The sequence below is a fragment of the Schistocerca serialis genome, chromosome 9 (assembly GCF_023864345.2).
Source record: "Schistocerca serialis cubense isolate TAMUIC-IGC-003099 chromosome 9, iqSchSeri2.2, whole genome shotgun sequence".
In the NCBI taxonomy this organism is placed as follows: domain Eukaryota; kingdom Metazoa; phylum Arthropoda; class Insecta; order Orthoptera; family Acrididae; genus Schistocerca; species Schistocerca serialis.
In genome coordinates, this window is record NC_064646.1 from 96,324,965 (window position 1) to 96,352,662 (window position 27,698).

The window sequence follows — 27,698 nt, forward strand, 5'->3', positions numbered from 1 at the left end:
TGATTCTTATAAGACTCGTCTTGTAATGTTATGTGAGCCACACTGCCCCCTTTTTTGTAACTAATTTGTGTCTGATTTTATTCTGAGAAGCTCAGTAATGTACGTAAATACCGTAAATGTAAATTTAATTCAAAAAGTGCTTGAAGTGAAGTGAAGCGCAGTTGGACAGCAACAAACTCTTTATCGCGCAATCCCCGCAACGATAGTAGTTGTTAATCTTTGAGTATGGACTCAAAAAAAGACAACTGATTTATTAAAAAAAAGAGAGAACTGTTAATCAGTATCTTGTGGAAAGAGGACGCGTTGCTAGGCCGTCGCTCAGAACGTATTGTTACATTTAATGAAAATTGATATTTTAGTGATAAAACCGAGTAAAGTATGTGTAAGAGTTGCCAAACATTTAAGTATACAAGTTTTCTGGAAGTGAAGAATAGAAATATCTTGTTTTTGGAAAAGGAGGCGAACTTCATTGTCGTCGCCGTCTATCAATCGACATAATAGTAAGTGTACAAAGTTCACTAAAAACAGTAAAAGAAATGCATTGTCTATAGTTTTCATTCAATGAGTAACGACCTCTCATAATTTCTTAATTACAGTAATTGGATTATGTTCTTGTACAATAGTATGGTGCTGAACTCCACTGCCCAATTTTGATGTAGCAGGACGTGTAGTTTGAAGGAAGTTTGCGTGCTAAGCAATCTCCTTTTCTCACGAAAAGCAGATTGCTGTTTGATCTAATTTACTTACAACAGTGGTCACTTAGGTACGAAAAGCTACGCAAACTTTGGCTCAAAGCTATCCTCAAAACGGCCAAGTAACCAACAGAGTCGTATTTTAATCCTTAAAGAACAATAACTTCCTCCAAATTGTAATACGTCACCAACTGGTTCAGAAGCTGATCATTCAAGGAGGCACCAACCAAAATTCAAGTACCTGTTAGGCCTTAAAGTAAAAATCTCAATCAAAAATCAATCTCTCTCTGTCTGTCTCTCTCTCTCTCTCTCTCTCTCTCTCCAAACACATATATAAATATTCATATTATAAAAAAAGTCACTTTATAGTATACTGCGCACAATGTTTTCATTAACATGCGTTTCACTTGTATTGTAAATCATCGACGAACGTCGGGGATACAGCTCTAATTGACTTACATGTCAGTCAATCTGGCTAAATCCCAGGCAGTCATCATAGTTCCCATCACTAGCTGCTGTCATCAATTTTTATTCTAGCGTCCACTGGCGGTACCGTCCCACTCACTTAGAAACGCATATTTCTTTGACCATCCCGAGGCCCTGAATGAACCCCATCTGCTAACGTTCCGCGTAAAATTCCACAGTACACAAGAACCATCGAAAACTAGACCCTTAAGTCTACGTACACACCAGCAATCTCTAACCTGTCACATTCGTCAATGTGCCTTGACCATCTGCGCCCTTTAACTTCAAGCACTCTTGGAAGACCATACACCTGGCATTGCCATCCGCACATACATACTTTCTATGGCACTATCCGCCACCAGTTCCGTCCTCTCAACAGACAGCTGGAACACCTTCCATAATCCTGCTGACTAGCCTCTACTCACTCACCAGATGACGCACCTCACGCCCTTACCAACGGCAACTCCACCGGCTGTCTTATTTCCAGTCCAGATGTCCGCCACAATATAAGACCCTAACACTCTCCTCCCTTGTCGTGTTCTCTACGTAACACGTCTGTGTCCCACCAAAAGTCTTACCGCTTCCACAATTCACAGCACCATTCTTCACATCCCTCCACCGTCTCGGGTCTTGCCCGTCCACTCCAGGAAGTACCTATCAGCCATCGTCATTGCAATGCAAGAACATTCACTAGTATAACATTATACCAGTGTCCCAGCACCGAAGAATCGTAAGCAAATACTACCCCATCAGATACTTTACATCTCCACTGCCGGTCAAACTTTTTCCGTCAACTGTCAGAACTATGAGTTTGGGGTTAAAACTAGCATTTCGTTTTGAATATTCCATCAAATCCCCTTTCTTACAGTAAAACAAATATAGAAATGTAAAGAATAAGTGTGCCTCTATTGTATATTTGACAGATAGTTCGCATAGAGGAGCGCTGTTGTGTATCAGCAGCAACACTGGCTTGTTTTTACCAAAGTGACTTCCATTCGGATAGGCCTCATTCCTTCAGCTGTCTGTCTAACAATCATTTCACATTAAGTTACAGTAACTAGCAGTGTATCTGATGAGGGTCATACCATACGAGGTGCATTCAAGTTCTAAGGCCTCCGATTTTTTTTCTCCGGACTGGAAAGAGATAGAAACATGCGCATTGTTTTAAAATGAGGCCGCGTTCATTGTCAATACGTCCCAGAGATGGCAGCACCGTATGGCAGATGGAATTTTACCACCAGCGGCGAGAATGAGAACTGTTTTAAATACTTAAAATGGCAACGTTTTCCTTACTTGAACAGCGTGCAATCATTCGTTTTCTGAATTTGCGTGGTGTGAAACCAATTGAAATTCATCGACAGTTGAAGGAGACATGTGGTGATGGAATTATGGATGTGTCGAAAGTGCGTTCGTGGGTGCAACAGTTTAATGAAGGCAGAACATCGTGTGACAACAAACCGAAACAACCTCGGGCTCGCACATGCCGGTCTGACGACATGATCGAGAAAGAGGAGAATTGTTTTGGTGGGTCGCAGAATGACTGTTGAACAGATCACCTCCAGAGTTGGAATTTCTGTGGGTTCTGTGCACACAATCCTGCATGACGACCTGAAAATGCGAAAAGTGTCATCCAGTTGGGTGTCACGAATGCTGACGGACGACCACATGGCTGCCCGTGTGGCATGTTGCCAAGCAATGTTGACGCGCAACAACAGCATGAATAGGACTTTCTTTTCGTCGGTTGTGACAATGGATGAGACGCGGATGCCATGTTTCAATCCAGAAACAAAGCGCCAGTCAGCTCAATGGAAGCACACAGATTCACCGCCACAAACAAAATTTCGGGTAACCGCCAGTCCTGAAAAAATGATGGTGTCCATGTTCTGGGACAGCGAGGGCGTAATCCTTACCCATTGCGTTCCAAAGGGCACTACGGTAACAGGCGCATCCTACGAAAATGTTTTGAAGAACAAATTCCTTCCAGCACTGCAACAAAAACGTCCGGGAAGGGCTGCGCGTGTGCTGTTTCACCAAGACAACGCACCCGCACATCGAGCTAACGTTACGCAACAGTTTCTTCGTGATAACAACTTTGAAGTGATTCCTCATGCTCCCTAGTCACCTGACCTGGCTCCTAGTGACTTTTGGCTTTTTCCAACAATGAAAGACACTCTCTGCACATTTACCAGCCGTGATGCTATTGCCTCAGCGATTTTCCAGTGGTCAAAACAGACTCCTAAAGGAGCCTTCGCCGCTGCCATGGAATCATGGCGTCAGCGTTGTGAAAAATGTGTACGTCTGCAGGGCGATTACGTCGAGAAGTAACGCCAGTTTCATCGATTTCGGGTAAGTAGTTAATTAGAAAAAAAATTGGAGGCCTTAGAACTTGAATGCATCTCGTATTACCTCCTGATGAGACGGAAGCAGGAAATTGGAATTGAAAAACTTTCTATAATTGTAGCTCTGCGTCAGGGAGGCTTTTGTAGCGGAACAATAACAACAGAAGTTGGCGTAGCGCAATCTGCAGTGGCGTATACATTGCAGCGGTTCAAGCAAAGTGATGCGAATGCATGTGTTTCGCGATCTGGAAGACCCCGAGTTACATCATAAATGGAAGATCTATCCATATGTAAACAAAGTAAACGTCGGAGTGCTCGTGTTGCTCTTGAAATTTGCGAGGAAGTAAACTGTGTGCGAACAGCTCCAATCTCTGTCCCAACAGTACAATGCCATCTTCGTGAACGAGATTTAAAGGGATTACAAAATAAGATGAAAACATTGCAATGGACACAGCAACATTAGAAACTGGCCTGGCAGCAATGTTCCAATGGTTATTCTTGAATGAATCTAAGTTTGAGGTATTTGGAAGCCATCTTCGAATGTTTATTCGTCGACTTCGTAGAGAACGTACGAAGAGTCAGTGTGTGACGTCAACGGTGAACCGCGATGGAAGGTCGGTCTTGTCGTGGGGATTTTTAGCGGTCGATAAAGTTAGTGATCTACTGGTAATTAACGAAGTATTAAAAAAGGAAGGATGTCATAGGGTACTGATCAACAACGCAGTTCAGCCTAGTAAGAGATTTATTGGTCGTGTTCTGCAGCGGTACAATAATCCCAAACATACCTCTAATTCGTGCAGAGGAATATCTATATAAAAGAAAGTGGGGAACTGAAAAATACATTTTAGCTAAGTCAGTCACCTGGCTTAGATTCCATTCATACAATGGAGGCTTTCACGACCGGATGTTTCAGCTGCCGAGAATTCTTCCGGGCTGTACGGCCGTGGTCCATGGAACTCTTCTATTCCTGACGTTTCGTCCAAAGCTACGTTGGACATCTTCGGAGGAACTCCTGGTGGTGCTGAGTCTTGCCGACTAACGAGTCGGGCGTCGAAGAACGGCCTAAATACCGTGGAAACTGGTCTGGATTTCACGTGATAGCAGAGATAAACCTTGTCAAGGATAAAATATAACTCTCGTCAAAGATAAAAAACTTCTCATCGGTTCTGTAGCACCTCTGTCCATATATTGCTGAGTTTCATAGCTTATTCTTTTCTGTAAAATTATCCACATGTTTATATATTTCGATGGCTTCTCTATATATCCGTAGATAATAGTTCGTCATAGTACATAAAACTTCAGTTTCCGAAAATTTCACTACGTGATCACCCGACTGAGGAGCATGTTCCGCCACGGCTGACTTGTCTGTTTTCCCTAGTCGGCAAAGACTTTTACGATCCTTCAACCGTGTATTTACACTTGTCTTTGCAGTTTCAATGTAGACCCTATCACATGTACACGGAATCTTGTATACACCACTTGCAAACAGAAGGGAACGTTTATAGTTATCGGTACGAAGTGCTTGGCGTATTTTCTTAGTTGGTCTGAAATCCGGTCGAACGTTATGTTTCCTTAAAATCTTGCCGATCTGATACGTTACTTTTTTGATGAAGGGTAGAGAAACCGTGTTCTTCCATCTCTGTGTCCTATCGTTGTCGTTAGGCCTGTTGTTGTTCGGTCGCAAAACTCTATTTCCTTACTAGATTACCCATTCTTCTCAAAAGTCTGCTTTAGATGTTTTAACTCGGAGTTCAGGTATTCCGACGCACAAATCCTTTTAGCACTGTCCACTAGACTTTTTAATTATACCTCTTTTCAGTTGTGGTGATTAAAAGTTTTTACATTCATTCACGTAGAAGGAGTATGATGAACATTTTTGCAACATCCTATACATCTGTATTTCCATCGCAATCTGCTGTTATGTGTTAGAGGTGTAAGAAATAACATGTATCATGCTTGCCTCTTCCTATTCTATTCGCAATTGGCATTAATGAAGTAAAACGTCCCCCCCCCCCTACTCCCGGTATGACACAAATCCGTCTAATTTCCGTGGATATCGTTATACATGGGTAAATTTGTGTGTGTGTCACTTAGAATATTAACGCTTCTGAATTTCTTCCCCTCAGCGAGTAACAGGGGGCAACGGCCTTGCCGCAGTGGATACACCGTTTCCCGTGAGATCACAGACGTTAAGCGCTTCGGGGTGCACTCAGCATCGTGATGCCAACTCAGGAGCTACTCGTCCGAATAGTAGCGGCTTCGGTCAAGAATACCTTCAAACGACCGGGAGAGCGGTGTGCTGACCCCACGCCCCTCCTATCCGCATCCTCCACTGAGGATGGTCCCGGTAGGCCACTTGTGGCCTGAAGACGGAGTGCTTCAGCCAGTAACAGGCGACTATATTGTTTACTCGCAGCGGGTAAGAAGCGAGTTATTGAACCAGGGCTAACATGTAACAAGCAGCAGACGAGAGAACAGTCACGCAGCCGCCGGCCTTAGCTCACAGAGAATTGCTTATAAGATGGGCGACCTTAATAAGTCATTAGAACTTTTACATCACTCTTAAAAGGAGGAAGTCGTACGTCATCCAAAGGTAACAAACAGGCCTAATACGAATTAAAATGGAGAGAATAGTCTCATCGATGACTGCAGTTAGTGGGCTTGCTAGTCGTTGATGATAAGAACTTCGACAGTCAAGATGAGTCATAATTAGGAGAAGACTCTGGCCTATGGACTTAGGCAAAATACGGAGCACGTACAGACAGCATTCTATTCTGTACGCAGCCACGACGCAAGGGAACTGACAACCACCACTGGACATCAGTAGAAGCAGCGAGACGATAAGGTATGCTGAGTTTCTATCCAATGTGCTCTAGAGTTTCATAGTGTAAATAATGAATCCTGTATTTTTTCGTTCGTTAGCCACAATAAAATGCAACTCAACACATTTGTCTCTGATGACTAAAATATATGGCAAAAGCTGACACCTTTCCAGCAATGAATGATTTTCTATACAATAAATATTATGTTTTGTACACCATGCATAATTATTACCCGTTCAACCTATTCCAGAGTTCTGAGAAAGCTCTCTTCTTTCTACCTTCAGACTTTCTACTAATACCCCTGAATAAGGAAAAGTGTGAAGTTCTTCACATGAGTAGTAAAAGAAATCAGCTAAATTTCAATTACGCGTTAAGTCACACAAATCTGAAAGCTGTAAATTCAACTTAATACTTAGGGATTACAGTTCCAAACAACCTAAATTGGAACGTTCACATAGATAATATTGTGGGTAGAGCAGTTCATTGGCAAAACACTTAGAAGGTGCAACAAATCTACTAAAGAGACTGCTTACACCACGCTTGTCCGCCCTGTTCTGGAGTATTGCTGTGCGGTGTGGGATCCGCATCAGGTGGGATTGACGGATGACATCGAAAAAGTACAAAGAAGGGCAGCTCGTTTTGTATTATCGCGAAATAGGGGAGATAGTGTCACAGACATGATACGTGAATTGGAGTAGCAATCATTAAAACAAAGGCGTTTTTCGTTTGCGACGGGATCTTCTCATGAAATTTCAATCACCAGTTTTCTCCTCCGACTGCGAAAACATTCTGTTGGCACCCACCTACATAGGGAGAAATGATCATCACGATAAAATAAGGGAAATCAGGGTTCGCAAAGAAAAATTTAAGTGCTCGTTTTTCCCGCGTGCCGTTCAAGAGTGGAACGGTAGAGAGACAGATTGAAGGTGGTTCATTGAACCCTATGCCAAGAATTTTATTGTGAATAGAAGAGTAATCACGTAGATGTAGATATATCTTGATCAGAAGCTATAAGTCGCTTCCTACAGGCTGTATGTAAGTAATTCTAGGATTTAACACTTGTCCGCTTATTTATCTTAGATTTCAGTTCGAAGAGAAATGTTATATTGCTCAGCCCTATAATAAACTGTTGTAATAATAAATACGACAGTTTGTAAGTGAATCAATATTTCTTGCATTTCGCGAGCAGTCGCTTTCAATCTCAGCACGCCTCCAGGAGAGATTCAAATTTTTGTTGATTTTTCTTCTCATTACTTTCGAACACAGTTATGACTAAATGGAGAAGAATGTAAGTTGATGCAGATGAGTAGAAAAAACGAATCCATAATGTTCGAATAAAGGATTAGGATTCGGAGTAGGAATTAAAATCCATGGAGAAGAAATAAAAATTTTGAGGTTCACCGATGACATTGTAATTCTGTCAGAGACAGCAGAGGACCTGGAAGAGCAGCTGAAGGACAGTGTGTTGAAAGGAGGAAATAAGATGAACATCAACAAAACCAAAACGAGGATAATGGAATGTAGTCAAATTAAATCGGGCGATGCTGTGATAATTAGATTAGGAAATGAGACGCTTAAAGTAGTAAATGAGTTTTGCTATTTGGGGAGCAAAATAACTGATGATGGTCGAAGTAGAGAGGATATAAAATGTAGACTGGCAATGGCAAGGAAAGCGTTTCTGAAGAAGAGAAATTTGTTAACATCGAGTATAGATTTAAGTGTCAGGAAGTCCTTTCTGAAAGTCTTTGTATGGAGTGTGGCCATGTATGGAAGTGAAATACGGACGATAAATAGTGTGGACAAGAAGAGAAAAGAAGCTTTCGAAATGTGGTGCAACAGAAGAATGCTGAAGATTAGATGGATAGATCACATAACTACTGAGGAGGTATTGAACAGAATTGGGGAGGAGTTTGTGGCACAACTTGACAAGAAGAAGGGATCGGTTGGTAGGACATGTTCTGAGGCATCAAGGGATCACCAATTTAGTATTGGAGGGCAGCGTGGAGGGTAAAAATCGTAGAGGGAGACCAAGAGATGAATACACTAAGCAGATTCAGAAGGATGTGGGTTGCAGTAGGTACTGGGAGATGAAGAAGCTCGCACAGGATAGAGTAGCATGGCGAGCTGCAGCAAACCAATCTCTGGACTGAAGACCACAACAGCAACAAAGGATTAGTAGCGTCCTGCTTGACACAGTCACGGCGATTACATGTCTGCGCGTGCCGTTGCAAAGCAGTATGAGATGGAGTGAGCATGTAACGTAGCGAAGGCGAATGGTCGACTTAGTTTTATTAGCACAAGTTTAGGAAGATGTGGTTCATCTGCAGAGGAGACTGCATATAGAACGCTAATGCCACCTGTTAAATATTGCCCGAGTATCTGGGAAAACATCGAAGTAATTCAGTGGCGGGCTACTAGATTTGTTACTGGTAGCTTCGAACAACACGCAAGTGTCACGAAGATGCTTCGGGAACTCAAATGGGAATCCCTGAAGGGAAGGCGACATTCTTTTCGAGGAGTACTAAAGAAAAAACTAGAGGCAGCATTTGAGACAGGCTGTAGAGGGAGCCAACTTACATTCCACGTTAAGGACCATCAAGATAAGATTAGAGAGTTTGGGGTGCGTACGTAGGCATGTAGACAGTCAGAAAAGGATATGACTAGTGGTGGTGCAGGGTATCCGTACGGTAGCTTGCGGAGTATGCATGTAGATGTAGATGTAGACTGCTTCAACCGGAGGCTCTCTTCTCCCCCGGGGTATATAGGCATAGCCCCACCGGGGGAACAAATTTGGCGTGGGTTAGTGACTAGCCCCGCCATAGGCAGTACAGATCAGCTGCATTAAGTACACTGAAACCAAATGAATCGACGATTGGTAGGGGTCCCGGTCTGGCAAAATTTTTGTCAGCCACGAAATATTGACCATATTGTGGGTTAAACATTTTTGACCGGTTTCCACCGATATCATTTCGTGCCATAACATTTTAACTGATTTAACCTCAGCGAATCTAATTCAATCGTTGCTGTAATACTCAGCAACTGAACTCCATCCCCGTGTTCACTTCATTATGTAACGGAATTCCTCGACTTTTCCACCAGATGTTCTGACCAGTGCGCAAGTTGTTTCTCTGCGCCGTATCCTTTTCCAGTGCGTCATCTTTGGTCAGCCAGAGGAAACCAGATTGCGCTGGAATAAAAAAATGGTTCAAATGGCTCTGAGCACTATGGGACTTAACATCTTAGGTCATCAGCCCCCTAGAACTTAGAACTACTTAAACCTAACTAACCTAAGGACATCACACACAACCATGCCCGAGGCAGGATTCGAACCTGCCACCGTAGCAGTCCCGCGTTTCCGGACTGCAGCGCCTAGAACCGCAAGACCACCGCGGTTTTTTCATAGTTTGCAGTACCTGTGAGAAGGTTTTTGTAGAATAAATGGAATTAAAAGAGAATTTTTATCATATTTTTTTGGACGGAAACATGAATGCGTTCCACAAGGCACAGGCTGCCTCTGGTAATCACTTCCTTTCCGATCATTGAAATTGCTCATTCTACGTCTACATCTACATCCATACTCCGCAAGCCACCTGACGGTGTGTGGCGGAGGGTATCCTGAGTACCTCTGTCGGTTCTCCCTTCTATTCTAGTCTCGTAAAAAAAAAAAATAAAAAAAAAGACTCGTGTTCTAGGGGTAGCGTCTTTGATTCATAATCAAAAAAACGTTTCGGTCCCGGGTTAGATCCCCGCCACTGCCTAAATTTTGATAAATAATCAGCATTGGCGGCCGAAGACTTCCGGCATAAGAAGTCAGCCTCATTCTGCCAACGGCCTTGTCAAAGAGGGCGGAGGAGCGGATAGAGGTTCAGGGCACTCTCTTGTCCTAGGGGTGGGAAATTGCCCCTAAAGGCGGAAGAATCAGCAATGATCAACGACATGAGGATGCAGAAGGCAATGGAAACCACTGCATTAAAGACACGTAACGTGTATCCACAGGACATGTGGCCTGTATTTGAAGAAGTGTCATGATGATCTCTCCATTAGGCAAAGATTCCGGAATAGTCCCCCATTCGGATCTCCGGGAGGGGACTGCCAAGGGGGAGGTTACCATGAGAAAAAGACTGAATAATCAACGAAAGGATAACGTTCTATGAGTCGGGGCGTGGAATGTCAGAAGCTTGAACGTGGTAGGGAAACTAGAAAATCTGAAAAGGGAAATGCAAAGGCTCTATCTAGATGTAGTAGGGGTCAGTGAAGTGAAGTGGAAGGAAGACAAGGATTTCTGGTCAGATGAGTATCGGGTAATATCAACAACAGCAGAAAATGGTATAACAGGTGTAGGATTCGTTATGAATAGGAAGGTAGGGCAGAGGGTGTGTTACTGTGAACAGTTCAGTGACCGGGTTGTTCTAATCAGAATCGACAGCAGACCAACACCGACAACGATAGTTCAGGTATACATGCCGACGTCGCAAGCTGAAGATGAACAGATAGAGAAAGTGTATGAGGATATTGAAAGGGTAATGCAGTATGTAAAGGGGGACGAAAATCTAATAGTCATGGGCGACTGGAATGCAGTTGTAGGGAAGGGGTAGAAGAAAAGGTTACAGGAGAATATGGGCTTGGGGCAAGGAATGAAAGAGGAGAAATACTAATTGAGTTTTGTAACAAGTTTCAGCTAGTAATAGCGAATACCCTGTTCAAGAATCAGAAGAGGAGGAGGTATACTTTGAAAAGGCCGGGAGATACGGGAAGATTTCAATTAGATTACACCATGGTCAGACAGAGATTCCGAAATCAGATACTGGATTGTAAGGCGTACCCAGGAGCAGATATAGACTCAGATCACAATATAGTAGTGATGAAGAGTAGGCTGAAGTTAAAGACATTAGTCAGGAAGAATCAATACGCAAAGAAGTGGGACACGGAAGTACTAAGGAATGACGAGATACGTTTGAAGTTCTCTAACGCTATAGATGCAGCAATAAGGAATAGCGCAGTAGGCAGTACAGTTGAAGAGGAATGGACATCTCTAAAAAGGGCCATCACAGAAGTTGGGAATGGGAAACATAGGTACAAAGAAGGTAGCTGCGAAGAAACCATGGGTAACAGAAGAAATACTTCAGTTGATTGATGAAAGGAGGAAGTACAAACATGTTCCGGGAAAATCAGGAATACAGAAATACAAGTCGCTGAGGAATGAAATAAGTAGGAAGTGCAGGGAAGCTAAGACGAAATGGCTGCAGGAAAAATGTGAAGACATCGAAAAAGATATGATTGTCAGAAGGACAGACTCAGCATACAGGAAAGTCAAAACAACCTTTGGTGACATTAAAAGCAACGGTGGTAACATTAAGAGTGCAATGGGAATTCCACTGTTAAATGCAGAGGAGAGAGCAGATAGGTGGAAAGAATACATTCAAAACCTCTATGAGGGTCAAGATTTGTCTGATGTCATAAAGAAGAAACAGGAGTCGATTTAGAAGAGATAGGGGATCCAGTATTCGAATCGGAATTTAAAAGAGCTTTGGAGGACTTACGGTCTAATAAGGCAGAAGGGATAGATAACATTCCATCAGAATTTCTGAAATCATTGGGGGAAGTGGCAACAAAACAACTATTCACGTTGGTGTGTAGCATATGAGTCTGGCGATATACCATCTGACTTTCGGAAAAGCATCATCCACACAATTCCGAAGACGGCAAGAGCTGACAAGTGCGAGAATTATCGCACAATCAGCTTAACATCTCATGCATCGAAGCTGCTTACAAGAATAATATACAGAAGAATGGAAAAGAAAATTGAGAATGCGCTACGTGACGATCAGTTTGGCTTTAGGAAAAGTAAAGGGACGAGAGAGGCAATTCTGACGTTACGGTCAATAATGGAAGCAAGGCTAAAGAAAAATCAAGACACTTTCATAGGATTTGTCGACCTGGAAAAAGCGTTCGACAATATAAAATGGTGGAAGCTGTTCGAGATTCTGAAAAAAGTAGGGGTAAGCTATAGGGAGAGACGGGTCATATACAATATGTACAACAACCAAGAGGGAATAATAAGAGTGGACGATCAAGAACGAAGTGCTCGTATTGAGAAGGGTGTAAGACAAGGCTGTAGCCTTTCGCCCCTACTCTTCAATCTGTACATCGAGGAAGCAATTATGGAAATAAAAGAAAGGTTCAGAAGTGGAATTAAAATACAAGGTGAAAGGATATCAATGATACGATTCGCTGATGACATTGCTATCCTGAGTGAAAGTGAAGAAGAATTAAATGATCTGCTGAACGGAATGAACAGTCTAATGAGTACACAGTATGGTTTGGGAATAAATCGGAGAAAGACGAAGGTAATGAGAAGTAGTAGAATTGAGAACAGCGAGAAACTTAACATCAGGATTGACGGTCACAAAGTCAATGAAGTTAAGGAATTCTGCTACCTAGGCAGTAAAATAACCAATGACGGACGGAGCAAGAGGACATAAAAAGCAGACTCGCTATGGCAAAAAAGGCATTTCTGGCCGAGAGAAGTCTACTGATATCAAATACTGGCCTTAATTTGAGGAAGAAATTTCTGAGGATGTACGTCTGGAGTACAGCATTGTATGGTAGTGAAACATGGACTGTGGGAAAACCGGAACAGACGACAATCGAAGCATTTGAGATGTGGTGCTATAGACGAATGTTGAAAATTAGGTGGACTGATAAGGTAAGGAATGAGGAGGTTCTACGAAGAATCGGAGAGGCAAAGAATATGTGGAAAACACTGATAAGGAGAAGGGACAGGATGATAGGACATCTGCTAAGACATGAGGGAATGACTTCCATGGTACTAGAGGGAGCTGTAGAGGGCAAAATCTGTAGAGGAAGGCAGAGATTGGAATACGTCAAGCAAATAATTGAGGACGTAGGTTGCAAGTGCTACTCTGAGATGAAGAGGTTAGCACAGGAAAGGAATTTGTGGCGGGCCGCATCAAACCAGTCAGTAGACTGACGACAAAAAAAAAAAAAATTGTTCGTGGAAAGAAAGGTTGTCGGTATGCCTCTGTGTGGGCTCTAATCTCTCTGATTTTATCCTCATGGTCTCTTCGCGAGGTATACGTAGGAGGGAGCAATATACTGCTTGACTCCTCGGTGAAGGTATGTTCTGGAAACTTCAACAAAAACCCGTACCGAGCTACTGAGCGTCTCTCTTGCAGAGTCTTCCTCTGGAGTTTATCTATCATCTCCGTAACGCTTTCACGATTACTAACTGATCCTGTAACGCAGCGCGCTGCTCTCCGTTGGATCTTCTCTCTCTCTTCTATCAACCCTATCTGGTACGGATCCCACACTGCTGAGCAGTATTCAAGCAGTGGGCGAACAAGTGTACTGTAACCTACTTCCTTTGTTTTCGGATTGCATTTCCATAGGCTTCTTCCAATGAATCTCCGTCTGGCATCTGCTTTACCGACGATCAATTTTATGTTGTCATTCCATTTTAAATCACTCCTAATGCCTACTACCAGATAATTTATGGAATTAACTGCTAATTCGCAATTGAGATTACAATTTTATTTTGGAGGCAGTATTGTTCATTAAAAAAATTTAAAAATATACACTCTAAGACTAAAAAACACGAACCACGAGGGAATCATCAGAATGGGACGGAAATCGATGTATGTTATTTACATGTACAGACAAATAAATAATTAGAATTTCAGAAAAACTGTATGATTTATTCAAGACAAAAAGCTTCGCAAATTGAGCTAGTCAGTAACGTTTTGGTCCAGCTCTGGCCGTTATGCAAGCCGTTATCAGTCTTGATACTGATTGACATAATTGTCGGATGTCCTCTTACGGGATATCATGCCCAGCTGTGGCCAACTGGTGCGTTAGATCGTCAGAACCCCGAGCTTGTTTGCAGGGCCCTTCCTATAATGCTCCGAAAGTTCTCGATTGGGAGCAGATCCGGCGATCTTGCTAACCAAGGTAGGGTTTGGCAACCAGGAAGACAAGCGGAAGAAACTCTCGCCGTGTGCCGGCGGGCGTTATCCTGCTGAAATGTAATCCTAGGATGGCTTGCCACGAATGGCAACAAAACGGGGCGTTGAATGTCATCGACGTACCGCTGCGCTGTAAGTGTCCGGTGAATGGCAACCAAAGTGAGCCTGCTGTGAAAAGAAATGGCACCAGAGACGACCCTCACTCCTGGTTGTCGAGCTGTACGGCGGAAGGAAGTCAGGGCGCTACCCCACCAGTGTCTGGGACGTCTCCAGACATGTTTCCCATCTGGAATCTCATTAACTTTAGTAGAATTGTCTACAGTGAAGAGTCCGGCTTCGAATTGAGACCCAATAAGCAGTGAAGACGTGTCTGGAGAAGCCCCGTACAGCGAAGGAATACCAAACTGTCTGTCGCCCGGCGTACTGCCTAACAACCAGGAGCTATGGTCTGGTGCACCCATTCTCTTCATTGCAGAACTTGGTTGTCATCCAAGGCACTCTTACAGCACAACGGTATGTCGACGATATTCTACGCTCCGTTTTGTTGTTTCTTCGTGGCAAGCCATCCTGGGATAACGCCCTTCCACACATGGCGAAATTTTCTACTGACTGTCTTCGTGTTTGCCAAACCGTACCTTGGCCGCAAGGTCGCCAGATCTCTCCCCAATTGAGGACGTTTGGAGCATTATGGCCTGGGCCCTCCAACCAGCTCGGGATTATGACGATCTAAAGTTCCAGCACGACATAACTTGACACGATATTCCACAAGAGGACATCCAACAACTTTGTCAATCAATGCCAAGCCGAATAATTACTTGCACAAGGGCCAAAGATGGATTGCGATATTTACCATTTTTGGCTTCATTAAAGCAGCAAATAGTTAACACTTTCAGCCAGAAAGCGAATACTTGTTTATAAAGAATGATTAATGTATAATAAGGCGTCGCATAGCGACGGTGTAAATTCCTAAATAATGTAATTCGTCGTCTTTGGGCGGCAATATAAACAGAAGAATACGGATCGATATGCAATCCTTCACTATTCTGTTCGCTGGAGAACAAATGAAGCGTTGAGCGCTAAACATTTGTACTGTTTTTCTTAAGTAAGACGGACGCAGATTTGTGGCGGTCTGATGTAATTTTTACTAAATGTATAAAAACGTGTTTTGTCTAAGTTTGAGTGAAGTGTAAAAAGAAGAACTGTTGTAACTTATCGTGACGTCGCACGGGCGACTCAAGAGGACAATGGCTATATAAAAGAGCGCTCAATGGACATGAAACGGACATAAAAATCTACCGTCGTTGTAGTACTAAGCATAAGGTACGATATATGTTTTAGTTATAATAAATATTTGTTCTGGAAATATTGAATCATTTAGCAGTGCTCATTCCTATCATCTCCACAGTATTATTTTCATTTTAACTATGCATTTTGCTAAGATTACAGACGCCGAGATCAGCAGTCCAATTTGCGTGTTACATAAAAAAAACTGTTTTATCGTCTTCTTGCATCAGCTTTGATATTGAATTCTCGTTTTGTGTGATGTTACAGTTGTTTTTGCGCCCTTAAGAACTTTCTGGTCCCTTAGGAAATTGTTTTTTCATGACAATAACTTCACAACCGGGTATGATCGTATCTACGATCATGGTTCAAATGGCTCTGAGCACTATGCCACTTTACTTCTGAGTCATCAGTCGCCTAGAACATCCATGCCCGAGGCAGGATTCGAACCTGCGACCGTAGCGGTCGCTCGGTTCCAGACTGTAGCGTCTACGGTCACGAAGTAATTAGAAAGACGATAATGCAATTTCTTAATCAATAGCACGCTAGCTGTGACTGCTTCAAGCCACGCGAAACTGCAAGTAAAGACTATTCACATTTCATAATGCAATATTTTATGACAATGGTCAATTCTTGATTCTAACGTCAACTGTGATTGATAAAACAGTAAACGAAATCTCAAATTCCAACTTTTCCATTGAATAACAACATCGCCTTTATTTTATTATATCACAGGATCAACGCGTTATTGACTTGCTCAATTAGTGAAACTCTTTCTCTTGAATAAATCATCAAATTTTTCGGAAATTGTGATCATTTGTTTACTTTGTGCCTGTACGTCACGTCTATCGATTTCCGTCCCATTCGGATAATTGCTCCGTGGTGCGTCTTATACAGGGTGTTACAAAAAGGTACGGCCAAACTTTCAGGAAACATTCCTCACACACAAAGAAAGAAAATATGTTATGTGGACATGTGTCCGGAGACGCTTACTTTCCATGTTAGAGCTCATTTTATTACTTCTCTTAAAATCACATTAATCATGGAATGGAAACACACAGCAACAGAACGTACCAGCGTGACTTCAAACACTTTGTTACAGGAAATGTTCAAAATGTCCTCCGTTACCGAGGATACATGCATCCACCCTCCGTCGCATGGAATCCCTGATGCGCTGATGCAGCCCTGGAGAATTGCGTATTGTATCACAGCCGTCCACAATACGAGCACGAAGAGTCTCTACATTTGGTACAGCGGTTGCGTAGACAAGAGCTTTCAAATGCCCCCATAAATGAAATTCAAGAAGGTTGAGGTCAGGAGAGCGTGGAGGCCATGGAATTGGTCCGCCTCTACCAATCCATCGGTCACCGAATCTGTTGTTGAGAAGTGTACGAACACTTCGACTGAAATGTGCAGGAGCTCCATCGTGCATGAACCACATGTTGTGTCGTACTTTCAAAGGCACATGTTCTAGCAGCACAGTATAAAATCATGATAACGTGCTCCATTGAGCGTAGGTGGAAGAACATGGGGCCCAATCAAGACATCACCAACAATGCCTGCCCAAACGTTCACACAAAATCTGTGTTGATGACGTGATTGCACAATTGCGTGCGGATTCTCGTCAGCCACACATGTTGATTGTGAAAATTTACAATTTGATCACGTTGGAATGAAGCCTCATCCGTAAAGAGAACATTTGCACTGAAATGAGGATTGACACATTGTTGGATGAACCATTCGCAGAAGTGTACCCGTGGAGGCCAATCAGCAGCTGATAGTGCCTGCACACGCTGTACATGGTACGGAAACAACTGGTTCTCCCGTAGCACTCTCCATACAGTGACGTGGTCAACGTTACCTTGTACAGCAGCAACTTCTCTGACGCTAACATTAGGGTTATCGTCAACTGCACGAATTGCTTCGTCCATTGCAGGTGTCCTCGTCGTTCTACGTCTTCCCCAGTCGCGAGTCATAGGCTGGAATGTTCCGTGCTCCCTAAGACGCCGATAAATTGCTTCGAACGTCTTCCTGTCGGGATACCTTCGTTCTGGAAATCTGTCTCGATACAAACGTACCGCGCCACGGCTATTGCTCCGTGCTAATCCATAGATCAAATGGGCATCTGCCAACTCCGCATTTGTAAACATTGCACTAACTGCAAAACCACGCTCGTGATGAACACTAACCTGTTGATGCTACGTGCTGATGTGCTTGATGCTAGTACTGTAGAGCAACGAGTCGCATATCAACACAAACACCGAAGTCAACATTACCTTCCTTCAATTGGGCCAACTGGCGGTGAATCGAGGAAGTACAGTACATACTGACGAAACTAAAATGAGCTCTAACATGGAAATTAAGCGTTTCCGGACACATGTCCACATATCATCTTTTCTTTATTAGTGTGTGAGGAATGTTTCGTGAAAGTTTGACCGTACCTTTTTCTAACACCCTGTATATTGGCTTAGAGTGTAAATCTAATGATAGAGCCCCTGACAGTCGCTACGTTCTGTGACTGGCTTTCGCACTGGTAGGTAACTCTTCATTGTGCAGTCAGGCAGATATTGGAAACGGTGCCATCTGTCCCGGAGCGGCACATGTCACTTTCACCTCGCCGCTACGTGACTCAACTGCGCACCAGCCGCGCGAGGCACGGCGCCGACCGCTGTCACATTGTTTTCCTTCATTCTTCTTCCTACCACTCTTCCATCAAATACTGCGGCGGCGCTCTATGAGGTCTTAAACTTACATGACGAAACGGGCAGTTGCAGTACGGTATTGAACTCCAGCAACCAAAGATGTCGTTGCAGTCATCTAGCATAATTTCATAAAACGATTAATCCCACGTTCGTCTAGGTGGCCATGTCCCGCAGCAGCTGTTATGTAACAGTTATTGTCTTGTACAGATGTGCTGCAAACCGGAAAATTTCCAACCAGACGCTTTGTGTTTAATACGTATGTATAAAAAAAGGAGCGTTAAATGGCACCAGCGGCTGACGACGCTTTATTGATAAAACCAAACGCTTCTGGTGCAAACCTTTCCTAATTTACAGTAGGGAAGACCGGGGTTACTTGGTATAAGCGGCTAATTAGCAAACAACTTCCATTTCCTGACACCGTGGAGTTTGAGCACTATCATTGTGGGGAGTGTATGTAGCGATGCACCATCCACTTGAGTCTGCCTGGAAGCATTACGAAGAAAGGACCGCAGTTCCTTCGTTTTCGCGATTGGTGACTAAATTTTTTCCTCGTTAACCTTTTTGTTCTGATGAACCCGTAGACTGAATTGAGGCCCCACTGATGGCGGTTTTCGAAAGAGTGGTAAACCTTGGTTGCATGATTTTGTCATAATCTTTTGTTTCTGATGTTTGAAATTCTGTAGAATCCATTCCGTTTTTGATATCGTCGAGAGGTTAGCTGGCATAGTCAGATACGGGGTCCGTTGGCGTACCTGTAGCAACTCGCCCCACACCTTATGTCAACTAAACCCTCCATTACCGCCCATAAAAAAGCAATGATGACCGTAAAAAATTAATAAATGCACACCACCATAAAAGGAATTCGTCCTTCTCTACATTCGGGCCACGACATCAATCTAGCTACGGCCGAAAAAGAAGATTTGCTACTATTCTAAAAGACAGTCCCAGCAAGGTAGAGTTGTGGCTGAAAGGGCAAAAAAAGGGGAGAAAGAGAGAGAGAGAGAGAGAAAGAAAAAGCCATATACAATGAAGAAGGGTGAAACTGCTAAGGTTGACAACTCTAAGAAAAAACTTTTAAGAAAACGTCGATCTGAATTTTTTTGTACAGATTCTGATGGCGGTGAGTCAGAAATTAGCTATACCGAAAGAGCGAGAGCTTGGCGTTTCTTGATTGTTCAGAGGCTGAAGAACCTCTCCATGGCGAAGAACTTTCACCCACAGCCTCCTGCCTAGACGGTGAGGGTTCTCATTCGACAATTCTCACCGTGACAACATCAGAATATACCAGCATGACACATCGAACAAGACCAAGAATGAACCCTCCAAAATCTCAAGGGTCTCCTGATCACCTTAATTCCTTGTAAATGACGTTTTGGTGAAGTACCATCCCTGCTAGTGCCCTGCCAGATTGCCGAATGCGCGTCCACCATGGTCAAAACAGGGAAAACAGGTGAGAATAACTCAGTTAGATCAGAAGAAAGTAAAATTTTGCAGGAATTGAACCCGCATGTTCAAATAAACGAGCACCCAACTCTTGTATTTTTGTATGATTTCATACATTGACTTAATTCCATTTGTTCATAAATTTTGACAACAGCGTCCAGATGCTATATTTAAGTTGAAATGAACAGACAAGATAGCAATAATGTTTCTTTATTATCCGGTTTCGATTTATGTACAAGCCATCTTCATATATTTTGGCCCCCCATAGATGGTGCAGATGGCAGTAGAGGACCAAAGTCCATTCTGGCACATTTTATTAGTGCAGGTTGCCTACATGAGGGGCAGGTATGCACTCAGGGGCGAACCTATTGTTCTACTTTGATTGAGAGGCCCTTAACCTATTGTTCTGCTAAAAGGATCCTTCCTTTTGCCAGCCGCTATGGCCGAGCGGTTCTAGGCGCTTCAGTCCGGAACCATGCGACCGCTATAGCTGCAGGTTCGAATCCTGCCTCAGGCATGGATGTGTGTGCTGTCCTTAGATTAGTTAGATTTAAGTAGTTCTAAGTCCAGGGGACTGATGACCTCAGATGTTGAGTCCCATAGTGCTTAGAGCCATCTGAACCTAGTGTTCCCCCCACCACCCTCCCCCCCCCACCCACCCCTCAGGAAACCTCTCCCCCTTGCAGCTACAGGTACACATTCAGGTCTGAGTTATTGGAATTGCCTCTCTCACTCTTATCAATTTCATTGACTATTTAATTAAATTGATCAGTTAATTAGCCTCCACCTTCTGGTAAACCAACTCCCCTCACACCCTACCTCCCCAAAATTGACAGGAAAAAGCCTTAGTTGATTGGGCATTTAGAGGGAATTGAATTGCATTGTGTGGAATATTGTTTAAACACTTTAGACAATGAATAGAATATTATTGGCAGTGTATGGAATATAGTTGATATATTTAGTTACTGAATTTGTCCAGAAAGCGACTGCTGTGTATGGAACATTGTTTAAACAATTTATAAAATGTGTGGACCATGGTTTATTTAAACAATTTAGGGGATTCAAGGCAGTGTACAGAATATATGGAAATATGTGACTCTCTGGTGGAGAGGAAGGATCTCACAACAGGCAGTTCAAGGGCATATTGTTTATTTATAAAAAATTCAGTTTGTGAGGGTTGGATTTCTCTTGCTAATCATTCGCTGCTGTTGGGAAACATGTAGGTTCTGTAAGAAATAATTACATGGGGAAAACATGTTGCATAACCTCATGTTTGGCACTGTACTCTGGGTGTCTTTTCCTAATGTTCTGCCCTTTGTTGGCACTTAATCTATTGTTCTGTTAAGTGGTTTTCCATGTCACTGCCATTTCCTCAAACTATTGCACCGCCTTTGTTACTAAATTAAGTTATATTAGTTATGTCCTCCCACCATTTTCTGGAACACTTTCCGAATTTCACATGCTTTAGAACGCCATTTCTGGCGCATTCTTCTTTGTCACCCAGCCCCTTAAACTATTGTACAGTGTTTTACATAAAAATTATGCAAATTAGCCTAGTGTTCTGTACTTAACCTTCTGTTCTGCTCCATGTCACCCACTCACACACACTCTCCCCTTAACTATTGTACTGCTAACACCACATTGACATAAAAATGTACGCATTTAATTAAATCGATATTCTTCACATGTATGGGGTTGTTGTTGTTGTTGTTGTGGTCTTCAGTCTTGAGACTGGTTTGATGCAGCTCTCCATGCTACTCTATCCTATGCAAGCTTCTTCATCTCCCAGTACCTACTGCAACCTACATCCTGCTGAATCTGCTTAGTGTATTCATCTCTTAGTCTCCCTCTATGCCCGCATCTCGTGGTCGTGCGGTAGCGTTCTCGCTTCCCACGCCCGGGTTCCCGGGTTCGATTCCCGGCGGGGTCAGGGATTTTCTCTGCCTCGTGATGGCTGGGTGTTGTGTGCTGTCCTTAGGTTAGTTAGGTTTAAGTAGTTCTAAGTTCTAGGGGACTGAGGACCATAGATGTTAAGTCCCATAGTGCTCAGAGCCATTTTTTTCTCCCTCTATGATTTTTACCCTCCACGCTGCCCTCCAATACTAAATTCGTGATACCTTCATGCCTCAGAACATGTCCTACCAACAGATCCCTTCTTCTAGTCAACTTGTGCCACAAACTCCTCTTCTCCCCAATTCTATTCAATACCTTCTCATTAGTTATGTGATCTACCCATCTAATCTTCAGCATTCTTTTGTAGCACCACATTTCGAAAGCTTCTATTCGCTTCTTGTCTAAACTATTTATCGTCCACGTTTCGCTTACATACGTAGCTACACTCCATACAAATACTTTCAGAAACGACTTCCTGACACTTAAATCTATACCTGATGTTAACAAATTTCTCTTGCGGTAGTCTTTTTAATTTGCAGCACCCTATTGGTCGGGGAAATCGATGGAATACCAGCAGCGCCCCACGAAGTGACGACGTGGTCGTCAGCTGCCGAGCCATGCACATGTGTCTGTTCGGGTCCTGCAAGACACCTGAGAAATTCCTGTCAAAATACATGTTCTCTTAGGCACCGTTGCTGGCGCGATGACGCAGGGCTGCGGGTCCAGTGCCATAGAAATCTCTTCCAATGCTTCCCAGAATAGCTCAGGTTGCATCGTTCCTAGGGATCCTAACGGGACACGTGAGATGCATCAGCTGTGCGCATGTGTTTACCTGCCCACTGAGGCTGATGCATCGCCACGAGATGTGTGCGTAGTGTGACTGGAATTTTCAGTGTCCTACAGCTACTGGTCTGGAGATGTTCTAATGCTGCATTGTCGGACGAGGAACAGCATCATGCTGGAGATGGATGGCCTGCTTCAACTTGTCTTTGAGCACATGAACAAAGGATACATCACCTTACACTCAGAACTTACTCTTCTTCTTCTTTTTCTCCTCTTCTTCTTCCTTTTCCTGGTGCCTTCCCGTTAAATAAAGGTCCACTCTTTGTGTCAGTGCACGCTATTTCTTACGATTTAACGCTTCCTGTGAGCAGTAGGGTAATGTTCATTCTACTCCACATTGCGGGTTGCATACATTGATGGGCAAGCATATATTCAGGGCCAAACTTGATTGATTTGTAACACCTCCCCCTCCCCTTAACATATGGTAATAATAATTTATTTTTGATCCCATGTGGGTTACCTTATGACCTCAAGGGGATAATCCTTCCTTCTGAGAAATCCCCTCCCCCCTCTTCTTTCCCATCACGCTGGTAAATCCTCAACCTTCACGCGAGGTGGCGCAGTGGTTAGCACACTGGACTCGCATTCGGGAGGACGACGGTTCAATCCTGTCTCCAGCCATCCTGATTTAGGTTTTCCGTGATTTCCCTAAATCGTTTCAGGCAAATGTCGGGATGGTTCCTTTGAAAGGGCACGGCCGATTTCCTTCCCCATCCTTCCCTAACCCGAGCTTGCGCTCCGTCTCTAATGACATCGTTGTCGACGGGACGTTAAACAACACTAACCTAACCTAACCTCAACCTCCACCCTCCCCCTCACCGATAGAGGCACACTTTTGATATAAAATTAACTTATAAATTAATTTTATCAATTAATTACCCTCCACCTTCTGGGAAAACTCTCAGCCCTCCCCTAACCTCACAGCACTTCTTCCCTGTGGCTACAAAAAATTGACCGGAAAATCACTCAGTCTGTGCAGAGCTGTTGGTGTGGCAGGTGCAAATATTACCCTGTCCAACAGCTACATGTCCTAATTATGTAATTACACTGCTGCAGACTGGAGGTGTTGACTTGTTGGGAAATTTTCGCGTGTGTGCTCACCTTGACGTGTAGGGACTGACTGACCTAGTGCACAGTGCCACCACCAGGGGATTCCCACCTCTACTCATTCCCTACTCCTCCCAGAACAAAACTGGCGGGGAAAACCGCTGAGCTGGTGGACTTGAAGGATCTCATGATAGGAAATTCAATTACATTAGAGAGGACATAACAATAAATAATAATAATGCATTGTTTATTTATAAAGTTCAATTTGCAGGGTTTGGCTCTCTTTATTTGGTGGAAAAATCTCATCATTCTTTGCTGTTTATTTAATTTTGCGAGCTGCAGGTCTTGTAACATACAGCGAATAGAAGTAATTAAATGCGCAAATAAATCGCTATTTCCAAATCGCGCAAGAAATGCCGTCGACATAAAACACTCACTGTTTGTAATTACAGATCGCGCTAAACGTATCTGACGAAAAAACAACTTTCCGATTGTACACACTCTCTTCTTCGCTTCTTCGCGCACGCTGTCCGTAGAGTAGCACTTGATGACAGGGTCGGAGCCGCACATGCGCTGAGCACCGGACAGTGACTGCAGGAGTCCAGGGCCACAGTCATTAGGCAGCTCCACGGTCGCGTGCTACATTATCCCCGAACAAAGCCCCTTTGATACCGAACTCACTCCCTGTTTTGCTCCCAAACACACACCTTCCCTACCAGGTCAGTGGAAGCAGCAGTTCCAAGTGCTCGCTCTACTGTGCAGACACTGAGTTAGTACACAACAACACCGGCGGAGGACGCTGGAAGAAGCAGCCTCCCCATCCATCCTCCTTCCGATCCCCTCTTCCCCTCCCTCCATCCTTCCAGTTACTTCATGTCGGACAAAGCATCAGGTGATACTAGGTTCGTTTGAGCAGTTACCAGACAGCGCCAGCCAACAGGCTGTACTGTCCATGAGCAGCTACGATGACGTAGGCAGCCCGTGCTTGGTGCTTGCTCTGCTCATACGCTTTTCGTCACATTTCTGGTGGAATTTCGTGCGTGGTGGGGCATCACGTGACCATATGCAGCTCTGCGGCATGTTGCTGAGAGGACATACGAAGTTGTACTTAGAGCAATTGGTTTATCATATCCCACCCAGATAAAGGATGCAAATAAGGAAGCAGTTATTGGCAAAATATCATTTCAAAATTGGACTCCTCAGCTCGAAGTACCATAAAATTTTGCTATATTTTGACAGATTTTTTTTTTATTCGTACTCTGCAATATTGTTATGTAGCATTTCCAATCAGGTTTACATCTACACAGCACTGCAAAAAGCTAGTAGGATGGAATACAAATTTCTTGCAAAAAAAAAAAAAAAAAAAAAAAAAAAAAAAAAAAAAAAAAAAAAAAACAGTTTCTCGTGTAGCTTACACCGGAATAAAGGTCAATAAATTTCATGACTATTTCAAAATGTGTAAAAAGTTAACAAGGTTGTCTGTGAAGAAACTGTACAACTGACAGTTTATATTCTACCCTACGAATAAATATACAGCCATGTGGGGAGTTAAAACGATGAAATACGGTATGCTGCCAGTTTACAATTTACAAGAGAATGGCATCTTATAAATTTAAGACGTAAACACAAATTAAGAAATAACTTCAGGCCTAGAGGAAGTACTAGACAAGTACCTTGTGATCGAAAAACACTTTCACAGAAGGCAGATTTGTAAAATTCGCCGGCCGGAGTGGCCGCGCGGTTAAAGGCGCTTCAGTCTGGAACCGCATGACCGCTACGGTCGCAGGTTCGAATCCTGCCTCGGGCATGGATGTGTGTGATGTCCTTAGGTTAGTTAGGTTTAAGTAGTTCTAAGTTCTAGGGGACTTATGACCACAGCAGTTGAGTCCCATAGTGCTCAGAGCCATTTGAACCATTTTTGTAAAATTCTGCTACAGCTGTCATTATATTTGAAACAAAATATTTAGTTCAATACTACTGACCAAATTTGCCTACTTAGTCAGCTTCAAGTAAATGTTTACGTATGTTCGTACGTATATATCATTAAGAGATCTTACAATGTCATAAAAGGAACAGGACATCAGAGACTACTCGAGCAGCATCAGAATTTCATAAACCATACAAAAATGCTTCATTCCGCTCTAACTGCACATTTCTGTGTCTAGATGCACTCTGAAGTACCTGATGTTCAGCTTTTCACGTGGTTTTCGTGATACCAATTTTCTTGGTGGTCCAGTGCTGTATTCTCATGTTTGGTTCTTTCTTATGGTATAATGTCGTTCGTCCCAGAAAATGAAAACTTGCACTTGAAATTGAACGAAGTTGAAAGTAGCCAATAGTGCGGAATGAAACACTTCTTTTCAAATTAACTGCCTCAGCGGAAATAAATTAATAGAAGCAAATTTATCTATAAAACAGACAGAAATAGCTTCATTAAGACATTAATGGTTGATTGCTAATAACATGGAAATAATATAGAACCAGAAAATTGAAACTACTAACTAATGGCCTAAGGACTTTCCGACAGCAGTAAGGATTCCATTACCGAAAAAACAAGGAACCAAGAAATGCAGTGAGCACAGGACAATTAGCTTCATTTCACATTCAGCCAAAATGATGTTGAGAATAATTTATAAAAGTTGAAAACTTGATGGAGGAGAATCTTGGCAAGGAGCAGTTTGGTTTTAGACGGAATACAGGCACCAGATATACAGCAGGGCTCCTACGAATCTTGGGAGAAAGGTTTATTGAAAAAGGAAGAGACCTCTATATGTGCTTCATTGATCTAGAAAAGGCATTTGACAATGAGGCTTGGGACAAGCTGGTGATCATAATGAGGGAAAAGAGAGTGGACTGGAAAACAAGAAGACTTGTCCACTCATAATATCTTAATCAAAAAGTCTCAGTTTAAGTGAGAGGAGAAAGTACAGACTGGATGGGACTTGGAAAAGGACTAAGACAAGGATGCTGTCTGTCACCTACCCTTTTCAACCTCTACTTGGAAAATATAACTGACCAACGCTCATTAGATGACAAAGAGTAGAAACTGAAGGTAGAAGAGAAGGGTGTCTGAGGTTTGCTGATGACATGGTCCTTTTAGCCACAGAGGAAAAAGAATTACAGGATTTAGTGGACACCATCGAAGCTAACGGAAAAAAATTAAGGAATAAAAATTAACACGAAGAAGACAAAAGTATTGGCACTAGGAGGAAATACAGAAATAAAAATTATGCTGAATGGAGAAATATTGGAAAGGTGCAAAATTTTAAGTATCTTGGAAGCAGGATCGACACCGACTGAAAGTGCAACGCAGAAATTAAAACAACGATAGCAATAACAAAAGAGGAATTTTTTTTTAGAACAGGAGAATTTTCTGCAGTAGTCTGGACAGAGAATTGAGGGAAACACTCATAAAATGTTTTGTATGGAGTGTTCTTCTGTATGGCGCTGAAACATGGACTTTGAGAAAGAGAGACAGAGATAGGCTGGAGGCTTTTGAGATGTGGACTTGGCGGAGGATGGAAAGAATAAGTTGGATGGACAGAGTAAATAATTAAGAGGTGCTGAGAAGAGTGGGAGAAAAAAGACAGTTACTAGACGCAATAAAAAGAAGAAAAGGAAATTGGATTGGGTACATATTAAGAAAGAATGACGGACTGATAAAAACGGTTTTAGTAGGTCATGTAGAAGGGAAAAGGAAGCGAGGAAGGAAGAGATTTCAGATACTGGATGGCGTGATGGACGGTACAATATACAGCAGCCTTAGGAAGGAAGCAATGGATCGCAGAAAATGGAGAGGCAAAGGACCTGCTAATATAGCAATAAACAGATGATGATGATGATGAAAGAGCTTGGAATATCTGGAACGCAAACAAAAAATGGTAAGAACAGGAAAAATGTTATCACGATAGCAAATTTCCTTCAATTTTCCCCTCAGAAAGAAGTCTGGGGACGTCAGATCCGGTGAACATGCGGGCCATGGTATGGTGCTTCGACGACCAATCCGCCTGTCATGAAATATGCTATTCAATACCGCTTCAACCGCACCGCGAGCTATGTGCCGGACATCCATCATGTTGGAAGTACATCGTCATTCTGTCATGCAGTGAAACATCTTGTAGTAACATCGGTAGAACATTACGTAGGAAATAAGCATACATTGCACCATATAGATTGCCATCAATAAATG